The sequence below is a fragment of the Coffea arabica genome, chromosome 6e, assembly GCF_036785885.1.
Source record: "Coffea arabica cultivar ET-39 chromosome 6e, Coffea Arabica ET-39 HiFi, whole genome shotgun sequence".
In the NCBI taxonomy this organism is placed as follows: domain Eukaryota; kingdom Viridiplantae; phylum Streptophyta; class Magnoliopsida; order Gentianales; family Rubiaceae; genus Coffea; species Coffea arabica.
This window is the reverse complement of record NC_092321.1, coordinates 45,843,213-45,862,852: the sequence shown is the minus strand read 5'-3', so window position 1 is coordinate 45,862,852 and position 19,640 is coordinate 45,843,213. Positions and strand designations below refer to the sequence as shown.

General features: G+C 40.7%; 1 non-coding gene across 1 annotated transcript; it reads right to left on the bottom strand.

Annotated features, from left to right (window-relative positions):
- Positions 1–16,352: 16,352 nt before the first annotated feature.
- On the bottom strand, positions 16,353–16,460 carry LOC113697635 (small nucleolar RNA R71). The gene has a single exon (XR_003449921.1). It is a non-coding gene; the product is annotated as a small nucleolar RNA R71 (small nucleolar RNA).
- Between the last annotated feature and the right edge of the window lie 3,180 nt (positions 16,461–19,640).

Genomic DNA, 19,640 nt, shown 5'->3' with positions numbered 1-19,640 from the left:
TGGTAATTTTAAGATATTTAACCAATGGGTCAAAAGTCAAAAACATGAATAGTGTTCCATAAAGTCCACCCAATGATATTGTGACACTTGGCACCTCTTTAAATGCATTTCTATCCTTTGGTCACCTCTCACATCAATCACTTCACCTCCTCTACTTATCTCTTAACACCCGATAAAGTTTACACAGTATCCGAAACTTAACCTTATTGGCCGAATTTTTCCGAACTTTTCGCACTAGTGGGGCCCACGTCCATAATCTATCCGTAATTTTTCAAAAACTACTCAATGCTAGAAAAATCATCTAAAAACTATAATTACTCATAAAATCCACCAAGAAAATTTTCTAAGCCAAAAAATGCAGAAAACATGCAATTAAAGGGGAAAAAATCCTAGGAAAATTATTAGGGAAAATACGGGTTCTCACACTCTCTCCCCCTTAAAAGAATGTCGTTCTCGACATTCTAACTCCTATAGAAAGCCGGTCAAGATATCGCTCAGAAACCAATCAAGCAGTAGAATTCCATCTACTCCAACTCGTATTCACCAGGTCCAATTTGTTTTTCCCAAAGTCAGTCAAATACTAAGAAACATTCTAATCTTACTTATCACAATTCATGATCTTGTAAATCACTTATCAAATTCAAGTACTCAGTATCACGCCAATCCAATTTATCAAATAGTCATGGTCCAGTGGTCCAGTAGGGAGTTAATCGCGTAACCAGATAAAACAGGCAAAAGGCTTGAAATCGGACTTAATGTCCCAGATATGTGGAAGACATTCAGGGTATAGCGAAGCTTCAAATCAAAATTCATCCCTGGTGGTGCTGGACAACACAACAAGCTAGCACAACGGCTATGCTTCACCAAAGAATTTCAGTTCAGTAAGTTGGCCCTGGTGGTGCTGGACAACACAACAAGTTCGCACAACGGCTAAACTTCGCCAGAGAGCCTCCGTTCAAGTATTTCATCCCTGGTGGTGCTGGACAACACAACAGGCATGCCTCGCCAGAAGAATGGCGGTGCTGGACAACACAACAGGCAATGCCCCACCAGAGAGGTTCAGTTCAACCGCTACAGAAAAGTAGTAGCCGGTCTACAACCACATGAGTACGAAGAAGTTCAAGAGTAGGGTCAAATATTACAAGTTCAGGGAGCATGAACACAAAGAAGAGTACAAGTTCAAGTTCAAGGATCATGAGTACAGGTAAGAACACACTGGCCTAACCTCTGTCCAGCAATTCACATTCGTAAATAGTCATAAAATTCAAGTCCACCTACAGGTCACATACCATATATTCAGTGAAATTAGGTCCATTAAGAGTACGTATGAACACACTCGCCTAACAGGGTCGCGTCTCAAGGAAGTTCAGTCTAGTCGGTCTTAGGCAGCTCAAGATCAATCTCAGGTAGTTCGAGGTCAGTCCCAGGTAGTTCAAGTAGAGCAAATTCCAACACTTACCAATCAGGTGGTGCAACAGTCTATAGATCCACACCTATCGTGTGCGTAATACTCCAACTAGAAACAAAATAAAAACACAAAACAAATACACGAAAAGCACGTAAAAGCGTAGGTACCAAAAGATACGACTCGAATATATACATTTATTTACAAAACCACACCAGAAGATATACAAAGTACCCGACCTCCAGTCGGTACAAAACCCATTACGCACACGAGCACTCCGGCTCCAAAAAGCTAGTCAGTCCACCAAATAACCAAAGAAATTAGCCATGCCAGTCCTAGCAAAAGTAATCTACCAGCTACTCATAATACAAAAGCAACCCTAATCACCTCCCCTAGGGCCCCGGTTCCCAACGGAACCTAAAGTATCTATCTCGCCTATCTGCTCTGGACCAGCAGCTCGTGGAGGTGCCTCCGCGGCCATGTCTAGTAAAACCCCACAGTCAAACGTAATACTCCGGGCCCTCTCCCTAAGCTGCAACCTCATAGCGAAGAGGTGCTGGTGTGTGTGTCGAAGATCCCGCTCCAGGTCCCTAACGCGCAACGCCTGCCAACGGCTAAACTCTCTAGCCTCCTCCAGCTGCGCCCTCAAAGTCTCAACTGTCCTGCCTAGGTGATAACGCTCGTCATCCATCGCTAAAACAACCTCGTCAGGATAGCCATAGGTATACCAGCACTCACAGGGTCGGCGCGACACCTGTCCAAAAGGGGAATACAAACTATAAGGCTCCCCAAGCCTCCTCCGATAGCGGATCGCCCGCTTACGCAGCACCCGGTCCTCTGGGCCCCTCGTACTCGGAGGTCTCGGTCCCGGTCCCATGCCGCTAGAACTGCCCGGATCCATACCTACAAACATTAATTCGTTAGTTACCTGACATTTCAACTTAAAATATATCATTCATCTTAAAGAGAATAATGTATTCCTAAGGCCTATCACGTATGTCCCACAATTGCCCAAGTTCTCTAACCTAGGCGCTCTTATTTCGTTCGTATCCGGGCCCAAGAATCCCATCCAAGATAATTCACAACTCGAGCCGGCCGGTCCCAAGCGTAAATCATCCTTATTAAAGATTCCTACCCGACATACATACTTAACTTCCTCAAGTCCCATGATAATGATTCGTACACTTATCACATGCCCGGTTCATAACTTATGCTCAAACGAGCACTTAGACATATTCATGAAATTAGGACCACAACACCACTTGGCCCAGTCTCCCTCCGCGCAGAGACCACGCGAAGTGGCTCTGATACCAACTGTAACAGCCCCACTTTCCCCTAAGGCGAACCAAAGGGGTTAGCGGGCTGCCTGCCCAGCTCTCGCCAGGACTACAGATCAGTTCACGTCGATCTAATATGTTCCGGAACATACCCACGCGCGTAAACAAGTCAAAATCACAAAATAAAAAAAAACGAAAATCGAAGCCGATGATGAACAGTACCGGCCATGTCCGAATCCGGATACTAGGCCGGGAGTAGCCAAATGTTTCTTTTGCCGTTTGAAGTACAAGTTAATCAGAAATCCAACCAAATGTCAACCAAACACATATACATTGAAATGTAACATTTACAAGCCAAAAGCCAAAGCGGCATATCAAAACGATTCATCATGGATATACATGTTCGGTTTGCCAATCAAAAGAAATTGAACCCAATACACATTAGGGTTTCATTCAAAGAGCTATTCAAAAGACATTTACATGGGCTCAACTTGACAACCAACTAACATAATGGTGCACAGAATGTCCGAACTGCGATAGTAATTGCCTGTTTTGACTGGAATTGGTTTGGATTTTGAAGTTGGTGTCTTCTGAGGAAATGTAGCTGGATGTCTTAGCTAAGTTATGCCTTTTGAATTTCGGCATTTGGACCTGTGTAGGCTGAGATTGACGTATTACAGTTTTCTGCGTTTTGCAAACCTGTTTTGGGAATTCTGGTATAGTATTTCGTATATTTGACCTAGTTGTGTTAGGAACTGGATTGAGTGACCTTCTACATTGTTGTAGTTCTGTTTCTTGGCTTCGAAATGATGGGTATTACACCCCCATCCGATAATTGTAGTGAGAGTTGTGCCATTACCGCATTATGAGGTCAAATCCGGTTTTCATATCAAGGCCTTAGTTAAAGCCCTTTCTTAATTTCTGGTTTCCTCCATTGTTTGTAAATGTTTATGGAACCTTATTGGGGTCATGTTTGGCCTTGGTTTATGACTCGTTATCGAGTCTCATTGTATTTGTTTGCATGTTTTTAGGGCGTGACAGTGGTGCACAACGTTCTTTTGACTAAAGTGTTTGAAACCACATTGTGCTAGCTTGGTGAGTGTACTACTCACTTATGTGCTATTATATGGCTTTGATATTTGAACTTGAGAGGTTGAATGTTAATTAATTGAAGTGAGAGTGTACTTTATCATTCTCACTTATTGTATCGCATGTTATTGAAAAGTTATTGGAATTTTACATGAAATGTTATATGAAATGAAATACATGACTTCAAATGTTATCCATGAGCTCAACCCCATTGGTAGTTGATTGAATCGAGCCAGCAAGGGCTTGGTCGTGACAATTAATGAGCCTTGGGTAAGGTTATATGGAATCGTGTAGTATGAGAGACTCTCGATTCCGGTATACTCGAGTAATACCACAATGCATGCGTTTGGATTTCGGGCCTGGTTGAGGAATGTTAGGAGGAAGGGAATGGAAGTTAAGAGGAGTCTACTGTTGGTTACCTTTCAGACATTGACGGAGAGTCAATGAGACCTGATCAAGAATTCAAACGAGGAAAAGGGCTCTTGAGAGCCACCCGTATCCTTTTATCCTCATTATTAATGTGTGGCTTTATTTAGTTTGGTAAATTGGACTGTTAAACAATGTATCCATGAATTTGGTTGCTTGAGTTGTATTCTCACTGGGCAATTAGCTCACCCCGTTCCTTTTGTTTTCCTTACAGGAATATGACTCTTTTGGAATGAATTTTGATAAATGGTTGCCGAATGAACTAGATGAATGACTCTTTTGTATTGTATATAAAATGGGACCCTAAATGTATCATTAGGGCCGTTTTCACTTTTGTTTTGGCAAACCATATATGTAGCGACTTTTGTATCACTTTTAAATGTCATTTTTGGTTTGTAAAGGCTAAATGTTATGTGGTTTATGTAATTCGATGTTTGGTTGGGTTCGGACGAGTCGGTTACTATTCATGGCCGACTCCGGATTTTGTTTCTTTTATTTTGGGTTATTTTGCCCTTTTGCCTTATTTGCGCGCGTTATAAGTTCCGGAACGTGAAAGATCGCTCTATACTGCACCGTTAGTCCTGGCGAGAGCTGGGCAGGCAGTCCGCTAACCTCTTTGGTTCGCCTTAGGGGAAGGTGGGGCTGTCACAGGAACCAAGGGTCTCATTACCACAAGATTCCCATTTCAGTCCCCGTGGCTAGTCACTTTTCACGACCAAGCCCTCGCTGGCTCGATTCAAGCGATTACCAACGGGGTCGGGCTCAGTAGTACAGTAGGGCCGTTGGATACTCGTCCAACCGACACCCAAACAATATCCCATGAATGGAATCCAATAATTCATATAGCAGTACAGTAATACAGTGAAACGGTAAACAGTCAGTCACAAGAATAAAAGGAATGAGGGCGGTCAAGTACACCCCCACCCTAATCATTTCCAATAGCCAAACAAGCCTTCAAGGCATCACAATCACACATAGCAAAGCCACATTATAAACATCCAAGTGAGTAATATACTCACCAATTAAGTAAGTGAGGTTTCATGCACCGCCGTCCAAAGTACGTCGTGCACTAACGTCACGTCCTAGAACATGTAAATAATTACCATAAGACTCGATAACGAGTCACAAAGCCATGCCAATCGCAACCCCAATAGGGTTTCATATGCATAAACAAGTAGCATAGATAACCAGAAATTCCAGCAATGCACTCACGTGACCTTAACAAAAAAAACAGTTTTCGTCCTCCTTTTGCGGTAATGGCACAAAATGCTCTACGCTTATCGGATGAGGGTGTAAGACCCACCATCTCGAAGCTAAAAGACAGGGCTACAACAATGTAGAAGGCCACTCAGTCCAAATCCTAGCACAACTAGGTCAAAAATGCAGAACACCAAACCAGAACCGTAATTGCAGGTTCCTAAATCACACAATGCTGTAATTCGTCCAACTCAGTCTACACAGGTCCAAATGGATTGATTCCAAAGGCATATGATAGCTAAGACATTAAGCTACATTTCATAAGAAGACACCAACATCCAAATACAAAGAAATTCCAGTCAAAACAGACGATTACAATCGCAGTTCGCACATTCTGATCACCCAGAACAGCAACAGTAAAAACGACATATCTCATTCTACACTACTCCAAATGACCTGAAATTTTACAGACATCTCAAACACATAAATACCTACAACTTTCATGTTTTAAGAAAAGGCCAATTCGGCCTCTAACCATATGATCCAAAACCGGACAGAAAAGGGGGTTATGAAACCCTAACTTTTCACATTTCAATCCAAACTCAAAATTGATTGCAATTTCCTATCATATACATCCACTAGAGGCATAACCCCTTATTACCAACCATCATAAATAACCACAACACCATGATCACATTAAACCAGAAAATTCCTCAAAAAAATGAAAACTTCACCAATTCATTCCAAACCAAGAAATAAACCACAATTTTCAACACTATAGCCACCATTAGGCACAAATTAAACATCATTAGGTGTAAGAGGAAGTACAAGCACCACTTACCAAGTAAACAAGAGAGAGGAAGTGGTAGAACACCTTAGCTTCTCCAAGAAACTTCACCAAAACACTCACTAACACCAAATTGAGGAATTTTATGGAGTAGAAACTAGTTTAAGCACTTGAGTTGGATGATTGGCACTAAATGGTAGCTAAACTTGGAAGAGTTTTTCTTTCTTCTTTGATAGAGAGGGCCGGCCACCAAGGAGCAAGAAATGGTGATTTTTGGTGGTAATTTTAAGATATTTAACCAATGGGTCAAAAGTCAAAAACATGAATAGTGTTCCATAAAGTCCACCCAATGATATTGTGACACTTGGCACCTCTTTAAATGCATTTCTATCCTTTGGTCACCTCTCACATCAATCACTTCACCTCCTCTACTTATCTCTTAACACCCGATAAAGTTTACACAGTATCCGACACTTAACCTTATTGGCCGAATTTTTCCGAACTTTTCGCACTAGTGGGGCCCACGTCCATAATCTATCCGTAATTTTTCAAAAACTACTCAATGCTAGAAAAATCATCTAAAAACTATAATTACTCATAAAATCCACCAAGAAAATTTTCTAAGCCAGAAAATGCAGAAAACATGCAATTAAAGGGGAAAAAATCCTAGGAAAATTATTAGGGAAAATACGGGTTCTCACACTCTCTCCCCCTTAAAAGAATGTCGTCCTCGACATTCTAACTCCTATAGAAAGCCGGTCAAGATATCGCTCAGAAACCAATCAAGCAGTAGAATTCCATCTACTCCAACTCGTATTCACCAGGTCCAATTTGTTTTTCCCAAAGTCAGTCAAATACTAAGAAACATTCTAATCTTACTTATCACAATTCATGATCTTGTAAATCACTTATCAAATTCAAGTACTCAGTATCACGCCAATCCAATTTATCAAATAGTCATGGTCCAGTGGTCCAGTAGGGAGTTAATCGCGTAACCAGATAAAACAGGCAAAAGGCTTGAAATCGGACTTAATGTCCCAGATATGTGGAAGACATTCAGGGTATAGCGAAGCTTCAAATCAAAATTCATCCCTGGTGGTGCTGGACAACACAACAAGCTAGCACAACGGCTATGCTTCACCAAAGAATTTCAGTTCAGTAAGTTGGCCCTGGTGGTGCTGGACAACACAACAAGTTCGCACAACGGCTAAACTTCGCCAGAGAGCCTCCGTTCAAGTATTTCATCCCTGGTGGTGCTGGACAACACAACAGGCATGCCTCGCCAGAAGAATGGCGGTGCTGGACAACACAACAGGCAATGCCCCACCAGAGAGGTTCAGTTCAACCGCTACAGAAAAGTAGTAGCCGGTCTACAACCACATGAGTACGAAGAAGTTCAAGAGTAGGGTCAAATATTACAAGTTCAGGGAGCATGAACACAAAGAAGAGTACAAGTTCAAGTTCAAGGATCATGAGTACAGGTAAGAACACACTGGCCTAACCTCTGTCCAGCAATTCACATTCGTAAATAGTCATAAAATTCAAGTCCACCTACAGGTCACATACCATATATTCAGTGAAATTAGGTCCATTAAGAGTACGTATGAACACACTCGCCTAACAGGGTCACGTCTCAAGGAAGTTCAGTCTAGTCGGTCTTAGGCAGCTCAAGATCAATCTCAGGTAGTTCGAGGTCAGTCCCAAGTAGTTCAAGTAGAGCAAATTCCAACACTTACCAATCAGGTGGTGCAACAGTCTATAGATCCACACCTATCGTGTGCGTAATACTCCAACTAGAAACAAAATAAAAACACAAAACAAATACACGAAAAGCACGTAAAAGCGTAGGTACCAAAAGATACGACTCGAATATATACATTTATTTACAAAACCACACCAGAAGATATACAAAGTACCCGACCTCCAGTCGGTACAAAACCCATTATGCACACGAGCACTCCGGCTCCAAAAAGCTAGTCAGTCCACCAAATAACCAAAGAAATTAGCCATGCCAGTCCTAGCAAAAGTAATCTACCAGCTACTCATAATACAAAAGCAACCCTAATCACCTCCCCTAGGGCCCCGGTTCCCAACGGAACCTAAAGTATCTATCTCGCCTATCTGCTCTGGACCAGCAGCTCGTGGACGTGCCTCCGCGGCCATGTCTAGTAAAACCCCACAGTCAAACGTAATACTCCGGGCCCTCACCCTAAGCTGCAACCTCATAGCGAAGAGGTGCTGGTGTGTGTGTCGAAGATCCCGCTCCAGGTCCCTAACGCGCAACGCCTGCCAACGGCTAAACTCTCTAGCCTCCTCCAGCTGCGCCCTCAAAGTCTCAACTGTCCTGCCTAGGTGATAACGCTCGTCATCCATCGCTAAAACAACCTCGTCAGGATAGCCATAGGTATACCAGCACTCACAGGGTCGGCGCGACACCTGTCCAAAAGGGGAATACAAACTATAAGGCTCCCCAAGCCTCCTCCGATAGCGGATCGCCCGCTTACGCAACACCCGGTCCTCTGGGCCCCTCGTACTCGAAGGTCTCGGTCCCGGTCCCATGCCGCTAGAACTGCCCGGATCCATACCTACAAACTTTAATTCGTTAGTTACCTGACAATTCAACTTAAAATATATCATTCATCTTAAAGAGAATAATGTATTCCTAAGGCCTATCACGTATGTCCCACAATTGCCCAAGTTCTCTAACCTAGGCGCTCTTATTTCGTTCGTATCCGGGCCCAAGAATCCCATCCAAGATAATTCACAACTCGAGCCGGCCGGTCCCAAGCGTAAATCATCCTTATTAAAGATTCCTACCCGACATACATACTTAACTTCCTCAAGTCCCATGATAATGATTCGTACACTTATCACATGCCCGGTTCATAACTTATGCTCAAACGAGCACTTAGACATATTCATGAAATTAGGACCACAACACCACTTGGCCCAGTCTCCCTCCGCGCAGAGACCACGCGAAGTGGCTCTGATACCAACTGTAACAGCCCCACTTTCCCCTAAGACGAACCAAAGGGGTTAGCGGGCTGCCTGCCCAGCTCTCGCCAGGACTACAGATCAGTTCACGTCGATCTAATATGTTCCAGAACATACCCACGCGCGTAAACAAGTCAAAATCACAAAATAAAAAAAACGAAAATCGAAGCCGATGATGAACAGTACCGGCCATGTCCGAATCCGGATACTAGGCCGGGAGTAGCCAAATTTTTCTTTTGCCGTTTGAAGTACAAGTTAATCAGAAATCCAACCAAATGTCAACCAAACACATATACATTGAAATGTAACATTTACAAGCCAAAAGCCAAAGCGGCATATCAAAACGATTCATCATGGATATACATGTTCGGTTTGCCAATCAAAAGAAATTGAACCCAATACACATTAGGGTTTCATTCAAAGAGCTATTCAAAAGACATTTACATGGGCTCAACTTGACAACCAACTAACATAACTTTTTCCAAAAATGGCCATTTCCTGTAAGGAAAACAAATGGAACGGAATGAGCTTAAGCCCAGTGAGTTACTACCACATAAGCAACAAAGATCACTTAAGCATAACCTTTCATTTCAAGTACACAATTAAGGAATAAAACAAATCAGCAAAAGGATACGGACGGCTCTCAAGAGCCCATTTCCACGCTTATATTCTTGATCCAATCTCATTGACTCTCCGTCAACGTTTATGAGTACCAACCGTAGAACCCACTTCACTCCCATCCCTTCCACCAAACATACCCCAACCGGGCCCGCACTCCAAGCAGTAACTTTAGGTGATACTCGAGTACACCGGAACCAAGGGTCTCATTACCACAAGATTCCCATTTCAGTCCCCGTGGCTAGTCACTTTTCACGACCAAGCCCTCGCTGGCTCGATTCAAGCGATTACCAACGGGGTCGAGCTCAGTAGTACAGTAGGGCCGTTGGATACTCGTCCAACCGACACCCAAACAATATCCCATGAATGGAATCCAATAATTCATATAGCAGTACAGTAATACAGTGAAACGGTAAACAGTCAGTCACAAGAATAAAAGGAATGAGGGCGGTCAAGTACACCCCCACCCTAATCATTTCCAATAGCCAAACAAGCCTTCAAGGCATCACAATCACACATAGCAAAGCCACATTATAAACATCCAAGTGAGTAATATACTCACCAATTAAGTAAGTGAGATTTCATGCACCGCCGTCCAAAGTGCGCCGTGCACTAACGTCACGCCCTAGAACATGTAAACAATTACCATAAGACTCGATAACGAGTCACAAAGCCATGCCAATCGCAACCCCAATAGGGTTTCATATGCATAAACAAGTAGCATAGATAACCAGAAATTCCAGCAATGCACTCACGTGACCTTAACAAAAAAAACAGTTTTCGTCCTCCTTTTGCGGTAATGGCACAAAATGCTCTACGCTTATCGGATGAGGGTGTAAGGCCCACCATCTCGAAGCTAAAAGACAGGGCTACAACAATGTAGAAGGCCACTCAGTCCAAATCCTAGCACAACTAGGTCAAAAATGCAGAACACCAAACCAGAACCGTAATTGCAGGTTCCTAAATCACACAATGCTGTAATTCATCCAACTCCGTCTACACAGGTCCAAATGGATTGATTCTAAAGGCATATGATAGCTAAGACATTAAGCTACATTTCATAAGAAGACACCAACATCCAAATACAAAGCAATTCCAGTCAAAACAGACGATTACAATCGCAATTCGTACATTCTGATCACCCAGAACAGCAACAGTAAAAATGACATATCTCATTCTACACTACTCCAAATGACCTGAAATTTTACAGGCATCTCAAAAACATAAATACCTACAACTTTCTTTTTTTAAGAAAAGTCCAATTCGGCCTCTAACCATATGATCCAAAACCGGACAGAAAAGGGGGTTATGAAACCCTAACTTTTCACATTTCAATCCAAACTCAAAATTGATTGCAATTTCCTATCATATACATCCACTAGAGGCATAACCCCTTATTACCAACCATCATAAATAACCACAACACCATGATCACATTAAACCAGAAAATTTCTCAAAAAAATGAAAACTTCACCAATTCATTCCAAACCAAGAAATAAACCACAATTTTCAACACTATAGCCACCATTAGGCACAAATTAAACATCATTAGGTGTAAGAGGAAGTACAAGCACCACTTACCAAGTAAACAAGAGAGAGGAAGTGGTAGAACACCTTAGCTTCTCCAAGAAACTTCACCAAAACACTCACTAACACCAAATGGAGGAATTTTATGGAGTAGAAACTAGTTTAAGCACTTGAGTTGGATGATTGGCACTAAATGGTAGCTAAACTTGGAAGAGTTTTTCTTTCTTCTTTGATAGAGAGGGCCAGCCACCAAGGAGCAAGAAATGGTGATTTTTGGTGGTAATTTTAAGATATTTAACCAATGGGTCAAAAGTCAAAAACATGAATAGTGTTCCATAAAGTCCACCCAATGATATTGTGACACTTGGCACCTCTTTAAATGCATTTCTATCCTTTGGTCACCTCTCACATCAATCACTTCACCTCCTCTACTTATCTCTTAACACCCGATAAAGTTTACACAGTATCCGAAACTTAACCTTATTGGCCGAATTTTTCCAAACTTTTCGCACTAGTGGGGCCCACGTCCATAATCTATCCGTAATTTTTCAAAAACTACTCAATGCTAGAAAAATCATCTAAAAACTATAATTACTCATAAAATCCACCAAGAAAATTTTCTAAGCCAGAAAATGCAGAAAACATGCAATTAAAGGGGAAAAAATCCTATGAAAATTATTAGGGAAAATACGGGTTCTCACACGAATGGGGGGTTTTTCGGTGACGGCTAGGTTTTAAAAAAATAGCAAATGAAAAGAAAAAGGGGGAGAAGAAAAAAGGGAGGCTAGTCGGCGGCTGTGGGGGTAGAGGAAAAACAGAAAGCTACGGAGAGTATAACGGCTGAAGGGGACGGCTGAAAAAGGGAGAGGGCTGAATGTTGGGAGACCGAGAGGGTTGAAGGCGGCTGAGCAGAGAAAAACCAGAAAAAGGGGAGGACGGCTAGGGTAAAAGAAAAGAGAGCTAGAGAGTTTTGGCGGCAGAAGGATAGAGAAAGAGAGGCTTGGGGCTGAGAATAAAACGTGGAAAAGGGAAGAGCTTCAAGTGGCTAGCTTTGAAGAAAAAACAGAGCAAGGAGAGGAAGGGTGATGGTCGAAAGAGAGATGTAGAGGAAAAGAAAAGTGCGAGATAGAGCGAGTGAGGGAGAACCGAGAGATTGAGAGAGCTTCAACAAAAAAGATCTGAGAGCAAAAGAAAAAGTAACGGACTGGGGAAGGAGAACTGAGCGAGAGAGAAACAAAAATGGGAATCAGAAACTAGAAGGAGTGAGAGAGAGCTTTCGAGAGGAAAAGAAACCAGAGAAGGTAAAAGATCTGAGCAAAGAACAAAAAGAAAAGCTGACCGGATAGCTTGCTTTGGGGATGGGTTTCTGCCTAGATCTTTGCTGTTTGAAGGGGATTTTGGTTTCTGCACCTTCTATGGATGTCAGGAACAAGTTTTGTCCAACAATAGGCGACTGAAATCATCTCCAAAGCCAATAGATTGAAGCCTGAAGTCACGGGTTCTCCATTGCTGGAAATTGCTGCAGCAGAATTTCTGGGTTTCGTTCCAGCAGTCCCCATGACTTCCTTGAAACACCTCGCCTTCATTTGAGTAAGCTAGCATCCTCAGGTAACTCTAGCCTTTCCTTTTGTTAGTCTTATACAATTCCCATGAAGCTTCAAGCTTAGTAAACCAGAGATTTTGAGTCATTTGCTGTGTTGTTTGCTATTACATGGTTGGGGGATGTCTGCCATGCTGTATATGATTTTGTGTGGGCACTGCATCTTGATGAAGGGTTTGGGGTGTTTGACAAGTACTTGAGAAGGGTTCCTTGTTAAAATTGCCGCGTGTAACAGCAGAAATCCGAAAGTAGGAAGTTGTGAACATTGTCCAGATTTGCATGCATTTCTTTTATCTGAATTTGTGCTTAAACAAATGGCAAAAAGTGTAAAAATGTTGGGTCTTTGTTTCTTGCTTTGGTTCAAGTTTTAGATGGTTGAGTTATGAGTTGTGTTTGAAAGAGAATAGATGATGTCGGAAAACCCAAAAAGTTGCAGGATATCCTCTCGTTGCTTTGCTGCATCTATGTTGGGTTGCTTGCTTGTTTTTCTCCTTGGAATTGTGAGTTGAAGTTCAGTTAATGGTCAGGACATTGTATTGTTTTTATGTCCGAAAGCTCGATGAAGCTTTTCTCTTTCCTTGGTCTCAATTTCTCGCATTGTGTGATTGAATGGGTTAGGAGGTAGTTGAGTCATTTTGCATGAATGTATCGGTTAAAAGAAAACAAATTGCAGAAATAATGTTGGCTGGGAATTTGCTGAAGCTTAAGCTTCGTAACTTACATGAAATGCTTACATAAAATGCATCTTTAAGGGATGTCTAGTCATGCTTAGTTGGAATTAGTTCAATGTGTAGCGTTTGAAAGTTGCAGCTGGTTTTTTGGGTTGCAGAAGGCTTCATCAGCCGCCAAGAGCTTGTGTTGCAGAAGTTTTTTTTTGTAAAAACTTGCATGAACTTGCATGGAATTTTCCTGAAAATTGCACTTTGGCCCTCCAAGTCTCCTTTTGTTCCACTATGACCCAACCAATTGAATGATTTTCTCAATTTGGTCCTTGGTAGCTTTTAATTTTACAACTTCACTGCTTGTTGCTTCAATTAATTACCATGCTTTGTTTAGATTGCACTAATGCATGAGTTTAAGAACTTTGCGTCCAAGTGAGCTTTGTTTTGCACATTTCTTTTAATTTTTCTTAATTAAAGTGGTACCTTGACCTTTTTATTGTTTTGAAGCCATTTTTCCTTCATTTGATTACCATCGCGAGGGAGGTATAACTTCTTTTATCTTTTTTGTCTCTCCTCTATGTGATCCAACGTGCTAAGTGAGAATTGCATGTCTACTTTGCTTTCCTTGCCTTTCTTTAATTCCTTTCATTTACTTTTGCTTTTATTAAGTTATTCTTTTATGGGGTATGTATACACCTCTTGGCTTGTAATAGATAGGGCTTGGAGAGCATTTTTTCACTTTTCCCCTTCCCCATTTGTTTTAGTTAGCCAATGTAATAGGTTCATTAGTGTGATTTGCATGCTTACGTGCTACGTGTTACTTGCTTTCTTAGGGTCTTGCATCTAGATACCATGCTTATGTGTTATGTGCAATATATGATTTATGTGTTTATTTGCTTTATTAGCCTTTACATGATTTATTTGGTTTATAATGAATGTGTGACGTCACCGTGGCTAGTCCAACGCTGGTCATGGTCTTTCCCCTCGAGCTCTCGCAAGTCCAATGCTTGTGAGAGAATTTTAGAAAAGGGCTAGTCCAATGTTAGACCCAATAGGTTGTGCCCTCTCGTTACTACATACTTGCATGTCTCACTACATTTCATGCATTTTTCTTAGTTTTCTAGCATTTGGCATGCCCCTCCAACCCTTTCCCCTTCATTTTAGGTTTTTGCATCCTCATGCTAGTTATAGGGTACATTTGCTTTAGAGTCCCCTTTAGGTAAGGGAAACGAGTGAGTGTGGCTACAAAATAGCCTTAGCACGCTAGTTCTTCCTTCTAATCAAAGGGAAAATTAAAATCATGAAGATAGAAGTCATTCCCGTACCCGACTTCATGCATTCCTCTAGGATCATGCACCTCCATTTTACCATATCATTTTTTCATCTACATTTTCTCACTACTTATATTTTTTACTCCACATGCCATGTTCACACACTTTCTCTTCTTTCCCTATCACTTATTTATTTTCTACCTCACAAATTGCACCCAATTGTACCTAGATGCATTTACTACTATTATACCATATTTTCATCCACTTGCACACAAACACCTTTATTTTCTCATTTGGCACACATGCACTTTTCTTACATTTGCAGACATGCACTTTTCTTTCATTGACACACTTGCACTTACATTTGTATTTTTATGGTATTTTACTTTTGCACTCCTCTTACATTTTCACACTTGCATTCATATTTGGGTCTTCATTTGCATTACCCGTGACCTCTATGAGAGTTTTCCTTATTGGCCATCACAACTCATGTGATTGGGACCAAAAAGCCTCATAAGAGACATTTTAGATTTAGGATTGCATTTTTTTTTCATATCCATTAGTCATATCCAACATGCAACACATATTTTGGGTAGAAGAATTAGGAAAAGTGGGGCTAAGTCACTCAACTAGCTTTGGCTAGGGTAAGGGAGTGCCTTAGGCTTTGCCTTTGCCTTCTCCCTTATCAAATGTGACCCCCGATCCCTTTCTTTGGTTACGTAGACCTAAAAGTTCTTTTAAAAAGGGTTTGTTTGCTTTTCTTTTCAAAAAATCACTTTTTCTTGGGTGACTTGGTACACCCTAACTCTATACCAAGTGGCGACTCCTTTTCTATAAAAACCCTTTTTGAACTTTGTTTGGCCAAACCGTCGCATTTCATAATTCCACGGCCTTTTATTTTCATTTTCACACACGTTCACATACATATCCCACACACTACTTTCACATCTCAAAAAGTGGGGCGTGACATCGATCCTAATTATCACTATACTCATTTGACTCGTATACTTGCGAGAAATCAAGGTAATTGAGCTAGGCTTAATTGATTTGATAATTAGGAATTTATAACTTGAAAGTTTAAGTCACGATAATTGAGCTATCTATTGAAGCAGTGGTGGAGGAACAAGCAATTTGCAATCAACAAGCATTGAGGGACTTCATATTTCCAAATACTTCTAGAGCACAAACAAGTATTGCAAGGCGAGCGGTCAACGCAAATAACTTCGAGACTAAACCCACCTTGATTCAAATGATCCAGCACGATCAATTTGGAGGTAATTCAGTAAAGGATCCAAATGATGCTAATTTCTCGGAGATTTGTGATACAACCAAGCTAAATGGAGTAAGTGATAATGCAATAAAGTTTAAGATTTTTTCCTTTCTCTTTGAGAGATAAAGCAAAGGTATAGCTCAATTCGCATGCACCGAATACTTTCACTAATTAGGCCGAATTGTCTAAGGCATTTTTGAATAAGTATTTTCCACCTAATAAAACTGTTAAATTACGCATGGATATAACAAGTTTTGCTCAGTAGGAAGGTGAATCATTATATGGGACTTAGGAGGGGTACAAGGATTTGCAATAGAAATGTCCACACCATGGACTTCTCCATTGGCTAATTGTACAAACTTTCTATAATGTTTTAACATATCCTATGAAAACTCATATAGATGCAGCTGTAGGTGGAGCACTTATGGAAAAATCAGCAAATGAAGCTCAACAATTAATAGAAGAAATGGCGGCCAGTAATTATTAATGGGTCAATGAGAGAGGTAACACTAGAAGACATGTAGGTATGTATGAACTAGATGCTTTAAACATGTTAAGTGCAAAAATGGACAATGTGGTAAACATGCTAAATAGACAAGATGAAGCTGGTTGAAATTCCAATGTTAGTGTTTTATTGTACTCTTTGTGCAGAAAATCATGATAATGCTAATTGTGTTAATTTTGAACAGGCATAATATGTGAACAACTTCAATCGCTCAAGGGTGGAGGAATCATCCAAACTTTGGATGGAGAGAACAAGGGAACCAACAAAGACCAATAAATCCACCAAGGTTTCAACCAAAGCAAGCATCCATTGAATCAAAGCCTTCATGGGAGTTGGTCCATTCAACAACTAGCTAATACAACCTGTGACAGCCCCACCTCCCCCTAGGACGCACCAAAGAGTTCGTCGGACCGCCTGCCCAGCTCACACCGGGACTCACTCACTCACTACAGTCCTCAAATATAATACAATGTAAAACTCAATTATTACATCTTCAAAAGCTCCATGAACATATATACCACAAGTGCATCAAAAACTTACAAGGTACATATTAAAATAATACATCAAATGTTCTACAAATTTACATATCATAAGTGAAGCGAATACTTCTCAATTGCACTACAAACTAAAATCTCAAGAGATAAAAGCAATACTGATTTCCAAACGTGGAACGTACACATACCTTCGTTTCAATTCTCAACTTCCATACAATCCTAACTATTACACAAGAGAAATCTAAATTCAAACTGTACAGGAGATAATTCATCCAGTCACACTAATACGTACTACAAGCACTTCTTTTTTGCCTTGAGCCCTGTGGAGGGTAAAAATATTTTGGGGCAAGGTAGAAGCTCAGCGAGTGTCCAGTAAAAATCAGTAATCAATTATGTTTCACAATAGTTCATTTCAATGATGTCATGAATCAGTAATCAAATGCACGTTTATTGCTCCGGTGAGCCAGTGAAATCAGTGTACTTAAACATCCAACGCTCAAATAGATCAAGTAACAGTCAAACAGTAATAGGGAGCCATTTGTGCTCCAATTTCCAGTAAACAGTGGTGGAGATGTTGAGTTTAAGCACACGACTTCCAATCACTCATTTGAGCCAAATCATGTCATGAACTCACATGCAAGCACACATGATATACAATCGAGTAAACAGTGCAGGAAATAGTTCGAAAAGTAACTTTGCAAAGAGTTGTGGAATCACTCACCAACCACAGCTCATGAATCTCATCCATCATAACTCATTGCTTTGCTCAAGTCCAAGCCCTTCATTTCTACCAAGAGTTATCCCAAACTCAAAGCAATTAAACGTCCTCAAAGATTGGACAGCACTTCCCCTTAAATTTCCTTATTTCCATCCTACAACAACCACCAATATCCATTCAAAACAGCACACACAAATCATAGGCTAGTAAATACACTTTCTTAGGGGCACAACACCCTTCACATATAACCATTTGATAGCTCCACAATTAGACACAATTAAGCCCCAAATTAGAAACCCTAATACTGAAATTTTCCGCACAAAACTGAAATTTTCCGCAAACAACCACAACTAACACACAAAGGTGCCATTTGACACCATATCAAGCTATCATTCCATGACCAACCAACAATTATCATCTAAAATCAGAAATTTCACTAATAAATCAGAAATTTGTCAAACTCTACTTAAAATCATGAAATCATCCACAAAATAGCATAGCTACCCTCTACGAACCACTAATTCACCCTTATTAAGAACAAAGAGGGAATTTCTTAGCAACTCACCTTATAACCACAAGAAACAAGGTAGCTTAGTGCTTTCCCTTCACCAAAGCCTCCACCAAAGCCTTTACTCTTCCTTAGTGTACACTTGTACGGAGTAGTTTGTGATTTCAACGGTTAAAACTCAAGATTTGAGCAAAGATTGAAGCTAGAAAATGAAGAAGTCTCTCTTGTTTTTTCTCTCTAGAGAGCCGGTCAAGAAGGAGCAAAAATGAAGACATCTTTGTGAGATCCCGAAATTTTTCTTATTTTTCAAGACATTTATTTTCGAATTTTGTGCACTATTTCTATGTTTTCTTTATTCTATGAATTTTTTGGGGATTTTCATGAGAAAATATGATTTTTAAGTCATTTTTCCAAAATAAGTCATTTTCTGTGTTAATGGTGGTGTACAGTTGAAGTGGGACCCACTAGTGCATTAAGTGTAACACCTCGAAAAAAAATAAGGAGGTTGCTGGTAAAGAAGATACTAGAGTGTATTTCTTTGGGTTTGATTAAAACCTTATTTTGTTTTAAAAGATTAGAAACCCTAATATTGTAGTCAAAAACTCTAGTTTACTTGTGACTAACCGGTTTTCTTAAATCTTTCGCATTTTAATTGATACCCTAATTTTAATCATTGGAATTGTAAAACCCTCACGTTTTCTTACAAATGCCCTTTTATTTGGAAATTATTATTTATTCAGGCTCCTCTATCCAATCATTCCACATAAGTGCAAATAAACCTAGAAAGTAGGGTTTCACTCTTCGGTTTTCAAGTTTAGAGCAAAATTAGGGTTTTTGCGATTTTTCGCCGGATGAATTTTTGGTACAGAGTACGGATTAAATTTGGAGAGTAAAAGTGACTTTTAAGTGAGAAATAATATGTGATTAGTAGCAATGATATAAGGTTAGTGAATGGGAAGTAAAAACCCTCATACGTGTGTTTTTAAGAAAAATGGCGCGAACCGGCGGGTCCCGCACACTACCGATTGAACGCACCACTTGACCACCACTTTCTTATCACATGAGCATTAATACTTGAGCAAAATATTTCCCCCTCATTGCCAGCTAGCTTGACCGAAAATGTGGACTAAAAAGAGCAAGGAAAAGAAAGAGAAAAATGAAAGGTGGTGGTGGCGACACTTGTCGCCACCCTAGAGTTTCTTGGCCAAGTGATCAACTAGCCTTCTTAAACCAATTTTCTGCCCTTTCCTCTTCATTTTTCCAGCAGCTGGTCGACCAAGAGAGAGAGAGAA